We start from the raw sequence: 14,930 nt of genomic DNA, 5'->3' as shown, positions 1-14,930 counted from the left end.
CAGACTCCTCAATAAATCCTCTATTGAATTTCAAAGAATACTCCAGCAACAAGAACCCTCAAATGACTGTTAGTAGATTTGTCAAGAGAAGCTCAGAAAGGCTTATTAATATTTTTGCATACATTATGTCCCTTAGCAAAAACTTTGTGATTTGGAAATTATGTCACCCCTACCCCCTGGAATTTCTTATATAAAAATAACTTCTAGAAATTCCTAATTTTTTTAAACGCATTAGATAACCATCATAATGATATGGTATTAATACACCTACTGTGGTCACAACAGGAAAAATAAGAGGGAAAGACAAGCCACTGCTCTTCAAAGGCCATTGAGAATTATACTTTGAGCTGAAATTTCTCAACAACATGGCTCGACTGACTACATAATTTTAAAAAGTGATCATTAAGAAATAGATGGTGACACAGATGATAGCTTATGAATAATACTGTAGTATTTCTTCAGGAGGAAGAGTCCTTAAAAAATGGGGTCAGACCATATAATTTTCTTTCTCTTTTCTTTTTTTTTTTTTTTGAGACAGAGTCTCGCTCTGTCACCCAGGCTGGAGTGCAGTGGCACAATCTCGGCTCACTGCAACCTCTGCCTCCCGGGTTCAAGCGATTCTCCTGCCTCAGTCTCCAGAGTAGCTGGGATTACAGGCACGTTCCACCACGCTAATTTTTTGTATTTTTTGTAGAGACAGGGTTTCACCATGTTGGCCAGGCTGGTTTTGAACTACTGACCTCAAGTGATCCACCCACCTTAGCCTCCCCAAGTGCTAGGATTACAGGCGTGAGCCACCACACCTGGCCCAGACCATATAATTTCCTCATAAAACTGTACATTATCAGAGATACTTCATAGAAAGGAGGAAAATGGCTCTGTCTCACAAAATTAAGTCGCCTCTCTTTGGTGTTCTGATGGTGTCTGTTCATTAGGGCTGCAAGAATCACCCTTCTTGTTTTTCTGCATTATTTACTTGTTCATGCAAGTGGTAAAAAACAAAGAAACAAAGTGAAACCAAAATGTACACTAAAGTTTTGTGTTTCTTAACTGGAGCCACAAGTATGGATTATTTTTATTGAGATGATGAACTCTTTCTTCTATATCCAGTTATCTGAACATGTGTGTATCTTGCCTAAAGCTGAGCTTTTGTGATTTTGAAGAAGTTCACTGGAATCCAGTCTTTGCAAATTATTTCCATATTAATTCTTACTAACAAAACATACAAACACCATTTTCCTTAACATCCTACATTTTTGATCAGAGTAACATTGGGACTGACAGGTACAAGCTCAGAGGCCAAGCAGATGAAATGTTAACTTTGTTCCTTAACTCACTCTGTGTTTTCTTTCTGCATTTGGTTGTGTAGATTATGTAAGTGATTCTCGTAGGAAAATTCCAGTGATGACTGAAAAGCAGCTTCCATTCTAAAACTTGAATACTCTTTGGGAGATGGACTCCTTTCTAATCTACTGCAATCACAATTAAAAGGGTCTAATTCACCAAAGCAATGAAGGAGTTGGTTCCAAACCCTAGGACCTAGGGTCTTATGCTTAGAGTAACTGCAATCTGAAGCACTGTTTAGCATGATGAGAACCATCTAACTTAACATGAATACCAAATAACCAGTATAGTATGCTGAGAAGTTAATTGTGAAATTCATAATATGCAGAGCCCCTATTTTGACATCTGAGAACTTTCCCAAATGAATCTTGGATTCTCCTAAACCAACGCTTTTTAAACTTTACTGTGCATACAAATCACCTGGAATGAAGATTCTTATTCTGTAGGTCTGGATTGGGATCTGTAAACTAAAAATAAAGTCCTAAGCCCCCTCCCTGACTGAATGGACCCCTTGTGTCCAAGGGGATCCCAGAAGAACCTTAAAACTGAGTTCCTGGCCAGGACAGGATGGGAGGTCAGACACACCTCATTATACCCTCCCTCTTTTGTGGTAACTCAACTGTAACCAGTTGAGTAGACACAAAAACTGACCAAGATCAATGTTAAAATAGAGATCATAAGACTTACAGAACAGAATCTTGTTGGCAATAAGATCCCAGATTATAAACAGGACCAAAGGCCATGCCAGTCAAGGGTTAAGTCACACTCCCCTAAACTTAAGTAACAAACTGTGTTCCAACTGCCACAAGGTTTTTCTTTTTATTCAACAACTAAACAAGCACTGACCTAAAGATAAGCAATGTTAAAATGATCACAGCTCACCCAGTTCACAGACATGAATGGAACCCCTGTTCCACCAGCCATAACTACAGCTTTGATTGGACAAGAGACTGATTCCAGTAACTTTCTCCTCATAAGAGGACCACTGACCATGGACTGGCTCCTGCCAGGTTACAGAGACTGCACACTCACATGCCTTTGTCCTGAAAATACTTTTTTTTTTTTTTTTGAGGCAGAGTATCACTCTGTCACCCAGGCTGGAGTAAAGTGGCGCAATTTCAGCTCACTGCAACTTCCACCTCCTGGGTTCAAGCGATTTTGTGCCTCAGCTTCCCAGGCATCCAAGAATACAGGTGCCCACCACCACACCCGGCTAATTTTTGGTACTTTTAGTAGAGACGGGGTTTCTCCATGTTGGCCAGGCTAGTCTCAAACTCCTGACCTCAGGTGATCCACCCACCTTGGCCTCCCAAAGTGCTGGGATTATAGCCATGAACCACCATGCTTGGCCTGAAAAGGCATTTTTACATATAGGGCTTAATTCTAATATATTTAAGTGTTAAGTCTCCACCACAAAGTGAACATGGGTGGTATGTTACACGTGTGTTTGTTCAATTCTTTAGGACCACCTTCATGAATATTCATAGCTCCTCCTGTAACCAGTTGAGTATGTATGTTTAGCCAAACTGTTTAGTATAAAAGCTCCTACCCCAACCCCTCCTCCTTCAATGTGCCTGTCTCTGGTCTTGGCTGGAGGCATATCTCCTAGCCTGCAGGAGGGCCACCTTGCAGGCTGTAACTCTTTATAAGAAATAGTCTCCTCCTCTCCTTTTCTAAAATTATAAAAATTATGTTATTTAAAAAAAATTTTCTGATATTCTGAGTGATTCACAGTATTGATGATACTTCTTGTTTGTGGACCTCACTTTAAGAAGTGAAGTCTTGACCAAAAAGATCCCAGATGACTTTTAGACAGCCCACTGCAAAGTCAGCCATGGCTCCCTGAATATTGCAATACTGTCTACTGCTCTTTATATATTAAATAATTTGGGAGTGAGGTTTTATAATTCAATAGAACTTTTACATTGTTTAGAACGTCCTTGCAGCTTGTAATGGAAAAAGCCCATTGGGGTATTAGAAATATTCCTTCAAAATGTAACAAAATGTCCTTCAAAACTAACTCTTTCAAATCTTGGAAACATTGCAAGAAAGTGGCCTTCACCTGGGATCGTTGAAATGGTGGATATTTCTTTCTTTTCTTTTCTTTTGCTTTCCCCATAGTAGACTGGCACACTGCTCTTTTGATGTTCAACTAACATTGCACGCTTGACCACTGACTTTTGTAGAAAATCTTCGCTGGTTTTGTGAGAAAATATAGTTTTCCTGGGGCACTGGTAGAAAAGTATGAAAATAAAGGCACAGAGACAGATACCATGATTATGAGACTGAAGTACAAGTGAGACAGGTTTGCTGGGGACAGACAGATACCATGATTATGACACTGAAATACAAGTGAGACAGGTTTGCTGGGGACACTAATAGTTTGGCCACCACCATGGCTGCTGTGCAAAGGCATCTCCTATGACGGCTATTACTTTCTGATCATACTCTGCACTAACCACACCATACTTGGTGATCATCCTGTAGATGTAAGTACTCAATACCTTGATTCCTTGACCAAGCAGGAATAGTAGTCAGGTGATCATGAAGCTAACTCTATAAGATCATGTCTAGTTGGTGGCAGACATGATTGGTGAGGTCAAAACCAGGAAGCAGTGATCTTTTTCTTCTTTTCGTTTTAATCTCTGTGGTGGTCAGATTTTTATCTGGTTGTGATAAGTAAGAGGATAAAAGGATCTGAAGCTCTCATTATACAGATATATCTACCTAAGCAGAGGATTACATTAGGGAAAAATCCAGGAGTGGCTTAGTAAACTCCATGGCTGGTCAAACTTTCCATTCCAGTAGACAGTCAGAATTTATTCCTTTCTGATATGGGTTCCAGTTTCCTTCCTTCAGTTCCAGCTTCTACCTTTTCCTGTTACCAGTAGCCGCAAAAGTCCAGCCTTTCCTCTTGGCTTCTTTAATTCTCCTCCTTTCATCTAAATATTACTTCAAATTATTTATTTATATTTATGAAACTTAACAGCAAACCCACGGTCACGACATTTTGTTAATAACTATTTTTTTCTTACCATGTAAGTATTTGAGATAGAGAACTTGGAAAATGCAGAACTGTAGAAAAACAAGAAACATTTTTTTGGTCCATAATTCTTACTAATCAAAAAAATCACTATTAAGATTTTAGCGTATTTCCTCATGTTTTTCTTTTACTGTGCATTTAAAAATTTGTTTTTAATCAAAGAAATATTAAAACAAAAAATTGAAATGACACAAATGTGTCTGTGTAAAACTCTCCTTACCCCTACAGATAATCATTTTTGTCAGTAGCCCACTGAATGTTTTTAAAGAATTCTTATTTGTTTGTGGTGGTTACTCATTAATCTAAAATAATATATTTCAATTTTATTTTTTAACTTACTAATTTTAGACAGTATCTATTAACTCACTGTTATAAAAGATGAGGAGATTAGGATACTTATAGGTATTCCCCAGCTTCCTCCTGCCTGATTTTTGTTATTTTAAAAAGAGTTGTTAGGTTTGCTTGGAGCATCTGTTTAACCCTACTACACACCTCGGCTATATGGTATAGCCTATTGCTCCTAGGCTACCAACTTGTACAGCATGTTACTATACTGAATACTGTAGGCAATTGTAACACAGTGGTAAGCATTTGTGTATCTAAACATATCTAAACATAGAACATGTAGAGTAAAAATATGGTATAAAAGATAAAAAATGGTACACCTTCATTATAATCTTATGGGACCACTGGTGAGTATGTGGTCCATTGACCAAAACATCATTATATGTTTACATTGATGATAGCCTCATCTTGAACTGGCCTTTGCAAATGTTGCCTCTGAACTTGGAATTTCTCTGGGCCTCTTTTGAAAAAGATTCCTCTTACCTATGAAATTTTGGGCTGTAGTTTTTATTTCTTGGTTTGCTCCCTTAGTCTGATTTTATTTAGTTTGTATTTTCCAGAATTTCCTTGAACTTTTGGTGAACTGCTGTCTTCATTCCATGCCCCTCATCCTTAATGTGTGTTTTTAATCTTTACAAATGCTTTTTATTTATTTCATGGCATTTCTGTTATTTCACGGAGACTTTGGGAAACAGAGGATTAGAAACTGTTCAGTTTACCATTGGTGACACTACGAATAATTTCCTCTATATGGCCATTGCTTGGTTTCAGCCATTTTGTTATGAGCTTGATATCTTATTCATTGGATTAATTAATTTATATCTTAATAAGAACAAAGTCATAGGATCATATTGATATTGGCTCTGATGCCAGGGACCTGAAACCCCCTCATTCCCTTCATCTCTGTCTTCTATAGGCCCTGCCATTTTTCACTGTTCCTCCTATTAGATCCAGACTTGCTCTAACCATCTACTTATGTGGTTTCCATAAACTACTGTGCAAAAGCTGACGATGAGGAGTAATTATGTCCCACTCCTAGTTTATACTACCTTCATTTATTTATATTTAAAAGGTATTTATTTAGTGCCTATCCAGCGTTGGGCCCTGTTCTAGGTGCTAGACATGTGGTAGAGAATGAAAAAGAAAAGAATTCCCGTCCTTGTGGTACCTACATTCTAGAAGGCAAGGACATGTTATTTCCTGTAGTACTACAGCCCTCAGCTCTGAACAAATTGGCAAACACTAGAAGGATAAAACATGTAGTGCTGCCAGCATAGTAAACACACATAATCAAAACTCCCGCTGGCTGAGCAATACCTCAAACTGTTTTCTACTGAAAAACTAAGTAGTCAGAATCTCTTTGTCCAAAGATCAGTCGATGTTTAACAATGAAAATAATAATCACATTTAAGGGAACAAATACTTTAAATCTTAAAATTTAAAAATAACATGTGTGCTACAATATAATAAAGATTTAAAAATTTGGCATATATATAATGGAAATATAAACCTACTACAAATGATACTTATGAAGTTTTTTTAAAGATGATAAAATTGTTGTGTAATTAGTAAGTGAAAACTCATGATACAAAATTACATATGGCTGGGAGTGGTGGCTCAGGCTTATAATCCCAGCACTTTGGGAGGCTGAAGCAGGAGGATAGCTTGAGCTCAAGAGTTTGAGGCCAGCCTAGGCAACATAGTGAGACCTCATCTCTACAAAAAATTAAAACAAAAAATTAGCCAGGTGTGGTGGTGCACACCTGGTCCCAGCTATTTGAGACACTGGGGTGGGAGGATTGCTTGAGCCTAGGAAGTTAAGGCTGCAGTGAGCTGTGATTGTGCCCCTGCACTCCAGCCTGGGCAACAGGGTGAGACTCTGTCTCAAAAAATAGTAATTATTATTATGTATATAGTTGGACTCTATATGTTAATTGAGTAGTCTCAGCTTAGTAGGGTATTAACAAAAATTACATTTTTTTTTCTAGTCACTGCTTTCAACTATGCATAGGGGAACTCCAGAGTCTTATCATTGAAACATTTTGGACACATTCTATAATATTCTGATTACTTTCAGTTTTTGAAGTATAGTCCAGTTTAAAACTTCAATCTCATTTCTGATTCAACCTCTTTTCCTTCCGCCACACAGTAGAAGCCAGAACGGATTAATGTTGGGGAGCAGTCTCTGGCGGAGGGAGAGGGAATGGATCCAGCTTCTTACGCGATGGCCCTTGGGTCAGGGGTAGGGAGGCAACACGGGCCTCACTCCAGTTCAGCATGTTCAGGTCAGATGCCAGCGCATCGAGGCTTGATGTGGCCTCCAGACAGGTCAAGTGTGGTGGGTGCCCTTGGGCAATGCTCAGCTTTACCCAGCACCCCTCTGTCACTGTGAGGAAAAGAAAGGCTTCCCTCAGGTCTACCAGTAGTGTACCTCCCAGCTTCATCTCTGGGTTGTGCTCTTTACTACCCAGCAGCTTCTTGGGGTGGATCATGCTCCTCTGCTTCTCCTCTAACTCATGGAACCACAAAACCTCAGTGGTCCTTGCCATGTCCTTTAAGGTCATAGAGAACCAGACTGTGGACAGTCTGGTTCTTATCCTCTTCTCCGGCATACTATGTCTTTAAGCCTTAGTGACAGTGGTTTTCCTACTCCCATCTTCAGAAATTTCTAGACTAGAAACAGAGAATAGTCTCTACGGATGCCTCATGAACAACGGGAAACTCTCCCAAGAACTGTCTCAAATGCTTTATTCCAATGGCAACACAAAGTTACAAAAGAGTTTCAACTTAGGCCGGGCCCAGTGGCTCACGCCTGTGGTCCCAGCACTTTGGGAGGCTGAGGCAGGCGGATCATGAGGTCAGGAGTTCGAGACCAGCCTGGCCAACATGGTGAAACCCCGTCTCTACTAAAAATACAAAAAAATTAGCCGGGCATGGTGGCGCGCATCTGTAATCCCAGCTACTTGGGAGGCTGAGGCAGTGAACCCAGGCGGAGGTTGCAGTGAGCTGAGATAATTGCACTCCAGCCTGGCGACAGAAGAAGACTTCATCTCGAGAAAAAAAAAAAAAAGAGTTGCTACTTAGCAGGCCTCAGGAAGGGAGATGCCAATCTCCTCTTCTTCAAAGCACCCTATGAATTTCTATGAATTATTTTCTTGGACTTCCTACTCTTAGCCCCATCCACTCTCTCCTTGGGAGAACGAAAACCCTCTCCAAGAAGCCAAATATGGTTTCTTCCCTTCTTTCCATACACAGACCTCTCTTACGGTGAAGTAAAAGTGAAGAGAGGAGTTTCCTAGGGTGATGGTTGCTGGCAGTAAGGTTGGTTATGCACTTTTTAATAAGCCCTGGTGGGAGGTTTTGACTCCTAATTATTTATGGCTCTTTAGAGAATGTTCTCAGCTTTGGGCAGTAGCCACAATTCTGAGGCAGCAGGAAAAACTCCACTAAGCAGGAAGTGGGAGAAACAAGACTGAAGAAACTTTCAAGCTTAATCATTTTTACCCCCCTATTTGTATTATCTGGAAAAAAATGTTGTTAATTCATCCAAATATTATGATTTTCCTCAATATCTTGGGTAACATCATAGTGTCATAATGTTAGGGTCTACCTGGCTTCTAGTCCCAATAATTTTGGTGTTAGGGATTAGACCAAGACATGTGAAATTGCTACTCTGTTCTTCCTTCCCTGTTGCCTGGTCCAGATATCATGATTTCAACTCCACTTGTTTCACTTGTACTATTGATTATGTATTTTTTTTTAAATGTAAGGAAATTTTACATCCCTGGAAAGTCAGTGTTATTCATAAATAGAAGTTTATATGAAAATTGAGAAAATGGAAACATTTTAACTAGAAGCTATTGCTTACCAAGGTTGTATGCAAAAAGTCTGCCCTTTGTTGTTGTTGTTGTTTAAAAAACAATGACAGCATGTTAGCAAGGTGCTAAGACTACCATCAGGCTTAGCTTTTCTCTTTCCTGAATGCAGAAAGATTTGAAGTCAATGTTATTTAATAATTTCAAGTACCACTAGTATTAAGTGGCCAGCGTTTTGAATGACACAACTTTGTCAATGTTTTACAGTTTTCATCGTTTTCCCTAGTATTATGCAGGTCCTCCATGCTTTACTTAGCCTAATAGTTACTTATATACATGTAGTGAGAGGGAACTGTAAACGACATCTTTTAGTTTCTTTTCTGTTGGAATCTCATTTCTGAAACGATTTTCCTATAATTATGAAGACAAAATTTTCAGGTGCTAAGATCAAAGATTATTTGAATTTACCAAGGTATAATAATGGTTAAAGAAAGGATAAAAACATAAATATGTTAATTCCTCTTTAATAATTCAAGATTTCAGTGATCTGAAAGTACTGGGAAAAGTCACCTGAGTAATAAAGCATGCATCATTTGACTGGATTAAAGTTCAAATCACTGAAAAGCAGCTTATTTTTCATCCGTCACCATGGATACAAAAGGACAGCTGAAGTACAGGCATCTGACATCACAAGCATGCCCAAACAGGCCTGCAGGGGAGCTGCATCAGCGCCACAAAGGACAAAAAGAAAAGCGGCCAGAGAAGGGGAGGAACTCGCAAAGGGAAACAGGTCATTGTTAAGATGATGAGTCAGAAGTTCAGTTGGGAAGATTAAATACAGGGAGACATGAGGCCAGCTGAGAAGCTTGACGACTTCAGCATTTGTTTACATTGACCTTTCAATACCCTTCCTAGCCAGAAATAGAACTAGAGGGAGACCGAGACACTGCATCAGATCAGTTGCTACTCAAGCAGTAGTTTCTGTAGCTTCTTCTATTTTCTCCTTATTTTATACTTGGGCTTTAATTTTAAATAATTAAAAACATTTAAAAGTTTAAACATTTAAAAGTAATGTTTTAGACATTTACTTGCCTGGCTCATGTAATGTTAAAAATCATCCCTAAAGTAGCTGAATACTCCAAATACCAACTTAAAGAATCAAAGGAACCAGTATCTGCTACACAACAGGAAATGGTAAATATTGAGAAAAATTGCTATTTTAGGTGTTGTTACTCATGAAGAGACACAATTTCTATTTTGGTTTATTTTTGATTTTTACTAACTTAAATTTTTGTTTCTTATCAAAATGCAGCACATCTATTCTCGGTTGCTGGGTAGAACATAAAGATCCAGACAGGAATGCTGGATTTGGAGGTGTCCTGGTAAAGATTTAACCAGTGGCTCTGGGGAAGCTATGATTTGTAGCATTTGCTGGTTTCTGTGGTGTAAATATTTTCACCATGGTTGATTTTGAGCTACCAGGGTGACATCAATTGGCTTGCAAAATTTCTGAAAATGTAACAATTGGCTTTTGCAAGCTAGTACCAACTGGCTCCAGCACAGCAGTGATTAGGCTCTATTCCAGCTCTGACACCAGCTTGGGGTGGGATTTTTTAAGCACCTCACTGGGACTCAGTTTCCTTATCTGATGAAGGGTTGGAGCTGAGCTTAATCTTTGGTTGTTAAAACTCCATTGGCTTGCTCTAGATGTAAGCCTGTCCAACCCGCTTGATTTTGTTGTTGTTGTTGCTCTGTTTTGTTTTAGGCTTTTAGCAGCCCGAAAAGCCATGGTTTTTAATTTCTGTCTCTAGTGTTAGACAGAAAAGAGGGATGAGGAAGGGGCTTTATTGGCCCAACCAGAAACAGGAACTGAGAACCCATGACTGTATTCTATCCCCTGGACACCCTTGCAGGGTGGTTTGAAAGAGGATTCTTGGGGGCCACTTATGGAAGATGGTATTTGAGAGATGCTGAGTTGTTAGGGTTCTAATTCCTCATAACCACTTCAACTTTGCAGGGCAATTCTGATTTTAACTAGCATATCTTGTTTTATATTTCTTTAAAAGGTACTGTTAGAAAAGAAGAGTGCCTTAGTAAGGAAAAAATAACATAAGAAGACAACTTGAATAATTGATCTTAAAGGCCCTCTTATATTTATAAATAACTGATTCTATGAAACTAAAAATGTGAATCAAACACCAATATACTGATGTCTGTAGAGTACTCGAAGTGTTTGTTGGAGGCGCCTCTCCTTCAACAGAGAGACAGTTCCTATGTTTTAAATATGCTTCTGTTTTTAATATGGGGTTTCCATATAAGATTTTACTTGAGAAAGGGTTCTGCTGCAGGAAGTGGGTGAGGGATTAAAGACAACTGATTGATGCCATTTAGCAAATCCAGAAACCAAGCTTTAAAAAAGAATGCCTTATCCTGTATTTCACAACTAGTAAGAGGCAGAGCCATGTATGGAATTAAGGTCTCTGGGTTTCCAGACCAGCAATATTTTCCTTTTTGGAAGCTGGCTACCTGGGACCATTACTTTCTATTATATACCTCTGGGTAAATAATCTAATCCTGTGTTGTCCAATAGGTTAGCTACAACCTGCATGTGACTACTGAGTACTTGAAATGTAGCTGGCCTGAAATGAAATGTGTTGTAACTGCAAAATATATACTAGGTGTCAAAATGTTAGTACAAAAAAAGGTGAAATATCTCATTGATAACTTTAAAATATTGATTGCAAGTTGAAATAATTTGGATATTAAATATTAAATAAAACTAATTTTACTTTTTAAAAACTTATTTTAACGTGACTACTAGAAAATCTAAAATTAAGTGGGTGGTTCACATTCTATTTCTATTAGACAAATCTGATTTATCCTCAGGGTCAGTTTCCTCATCTATATTCTATTTCTCAGAGTTGTTTAAGATCATGAGGTCATCTTCATGAAAGTACTCTGCAGAGTGCCAGGCAAATATAAGACCATACTTCAACACATTTTAATTCTTGTGTGGTCACCAACTGTTAGTTGTTCTCTGTAAGATGGTAAGAAGTTTTGTGGAGGATTTTTTTCTTTTGCTGTTGTTTATATGGTTTTGGGGGTGGGAGGAGAGGGAGGAGATAAAGTAATAGTGTAGGTTGCAAACAAAATAACAAGCACATTCATTCAGTCTCCTCATTTATATTCAGTGAGGAAAAGACACATTAGACTAGAGCCAATTGTTGCCTGACAGGAACAGAGACATTGAGAAGGAACTTCTCCCTAACTCCCACCTTCCAACCTCTCCCTAAGTGCCCCATTTTGGCAGAACCTACCGATAAGCCAACTAGCAAGGGTGTCTGGGAAATGCAGTTTGTTGAGTCCTAGCTCCTGAATCTTAAAGTAGAATATAGAGGCCAGGTGTGGTGGCTCACGCCTGTAATCCCAGCACTTTGGGAGGCCAAGGCGGGTGGATCACCTGAGGTCAAGAGTTTGAGACCAGCCTGATCAACATGGTGAAACCCTGTCTTTACTAATAATACAAAATTAGCTGGGTGTGGTGGTGCATGCCTGTAATCCCAGCTATCTAGGAGGCTGAGGCAGAATTGCTTGAACCCAGGAGGCAGAGGTTGCATTGCAGTGAGCTGAGATCGCGCCATTGCACTCCAGCCTGGGCAACAAGAGCGAAACCCTGTCTCGAAAAAAAAAAAAAAAAAAGTAGGATATAGAAAAGGCAGGCTAGGATCTGAGAAACAAAAGGCATATAACTGGCACAATTCCAGTTCAACTCTGGCACTGGTGTAAGTGGTGGTACTCAGTGACTTCACGATGGCCACCAGCAGAAGTTGCTGGGTCCTGGAGAGAAGAGGGATAGACTGTTGCCTGGCAGAGCAGTGGTCCTGGTATCTTGCCTAGTGGGATGACCAGTAGAGGCAGGTATGTTTGTAAGTATGAGACACTCTCTAGGAAGTCCCAGAAATTATTGGTGGGGAAGTCTTTGGGGGGGGGGGGTAGTATAAAGCAGAGGCAGTCAAAAAATAACAAAATTTGGTTAATCTCATCTGTATTTACAGACTGGGGAACTTGTAATTACAAGAGTTTTTCTTAAATAAAATGTGAAAACAAGCCCACCAGACTGATCTATGAACCTATTTGAATAAAATTATTGTCATCACTTTTGGGGACATCTATTAGCTTTGTCCAGTATTTCTTCTTCTAGTAACAGCATTCCAGTTTTCCTGTGGAGAATTACCTCACTATTCTGAGCGAACATTAACGATAAGGTGACTTTATCATATTCTTTCCCGAAGCAAACACTTGGCCACAGTACTTACTAATGGTTCATATTGGGCAGTCAGAGTTAATACCAAGATTTCTGCTGGACCAATCAGGAAAGAGATATTCTTTTTCCACTAGGGTTGTGAGGTAAATAGAATGTAAATCTGGAGCATTGGTGGCCAGACCTGGAAGGGAAAGCCTGCCTTAAATAAGACCAACACGTAGAAAAGTACATCCAAGAGACAAAGAGAAGAAAAAATTTTAATGACACTGAGCACTTGGATCCAACCATACGTGGAGCTAGGTCTACTAGATTTTTCTGTTATACAAACCAATGCATTATTTTTTTTAAGCCATTAAGAAATTGAGGTAAAATTTACATACAGTGAAAAGCACACATATTTTATATATTTTAATGAATTTTGATAAAGGAAACTTCTTTTTTTTTGAGACTGAGTCTCACTCTGCCACCCAGGCTGGAGTGCAGTGGTGTGATCTCAGCTCACTGCAACCTTTGCCTCCCAGGTTCAAGCAATTCTCCTGCCTCAGCCTCACGTGAAGCTGGGACTGCAGGCACACACCACCACGTCTGGCTAATTTTGTAATTTTTAGTAGAAATGGGGGTCTCACCATGTTGGCCAGACTGGTCTCAAACTCCTCACCTCAAGTGATCTGCCCACTTTGGCCTACCAAAGTGCTGGGATTACAGGCATGAGCCACCATGCCCGGCTGGAAACTCTCTTTAACTACCACGTCAGTCAAAACAGCATATTCACATCACTCCAAAAATAACTTTCAGTTCCTTCCACTTGATCCTACCTCCATCCCCACAGTCAATAACTGTTCTATTTTTTTCCAGTTTAGATGAATTTTGCCTGTTTTTGAATCACTTATTAATGGAAGTATACAGAATATATTCTTTTGTGTCTGACTTCTTTTGCTCAATATTGTCTTTAAAATTAATCCGTGTTAATCAGTAGTTCATTCTATTGACGACCAGCATTATGTTGTAAGTATATACACATTTTTACAAACATCTCAAGTTTTCTTTCTCCATTAACAAAAAAAAACTCGTACATTTCATCAAGTGATCAGAAACTTTATCCTTTAAACAGAGCAATAATCAAAGGCCACTAGCTTTTTGAACTGCAAAAGCAAGTATTAATAACAATCAGATTAGACTACATTTGTTTTCATCAGAGCAGCCCACTTTCTAGGTATGAAATTATACTATTTATTATTTATTTATTTATTTTTATTTTTTTTTGAGACAGAATCTTGCTCTGTTGCCCAGGCTGGAGTGCAGTGGCACGATCTCGGCTCACTGCAACCTCCGCCTCCCAGGTTCACGCCATTCTCCTGCCTCAGCCTCCCGAGTAGCTGGGACTACAGGCACCCGCCACCACGCCCAGCTAATTTTTTTGTATTTTTAGTAGAGACAGAGTTTTACTGTGTTAGCCAGGATGGTCTTGATCTCCTGACCTCGTGATCCACCCACCTTGGCCTCCCAAAGTGCTGGGATTACAGGCATGAGCCACAGCACCCGGCCAATTATACTGTTCTTTACACCCAACTCAACCAATCCATTCGATTTCTCTTAAACATGCAGCATATTAGATACTGTTTCAAATTTAGTGTTATATGCTAAAACCAACTATTTACCTAGAATCTATTAATAAATTTAAAATTTCCAAGCAACATGAGATCAAGAAGTTAGAGAAAAAATTTTTGAATTTTTGTTATGTATCACATTTCTGTAAATTATATAAAATTGTGACACTGCTTTTCTTCTTTTGTAGAATGGTATGAAATAGACGACTGAACTTTAGCTAAGGATAATTATACTTATGTGCTTTCCAAGATACTATATATAGTATGTCCCCCCCTTTACAAATTATGGTCATTGTAATTTCTCTGTCTACAGTTAGAGAGTCTATTTATCTACCTATTACTTTTTTGAAACTTCTAACAAACCATTCAAACTCGACACTAGTTTCCCCAAAGGAAAATGAGAATAATCCTACTAGTAAGCATTTGTAGGAATATTTTAGTTACATTATAACATCTACATCATTGCCATATAGCAATGAAGAAGCCAATCAAAGTCCTACAGAAAATGAGCA

At 38.9% G+C, this 14,930-nt stretch overlaps 1 protein-coding gene across 5 annotated transcripts in view; it reads right to left on the bottom strand.

Annotated features, from left to right (window-relative positions):
* Nucleotides 1–14,930, bottom strand: part of SH3BGRL2 (SH3 domain binding glutamate rich protein like 2) — a 166,014-nt gene that overhangs the window by 149,147 nt on the left and 1,937 nt on the right. The window lies entirely within an intron of this gene.

Source organism: Pan paniscus, chromosome 5 (assembly GCF_029289425.2).
Source record: "Pan paniscus chromosome 5, NHGRI_mPanPan1-v2.0_pri, whole genome shotgun sequence".
Classification (NCBI taxonomy): Eukaryota; Metazoa; Chordata; class Mammalia; order Primates; family Hominidae; genus Pan; species Pan paniscus.
This window is presented reverse-complemented; position numbering and strand designations above follow the sequence as displayed.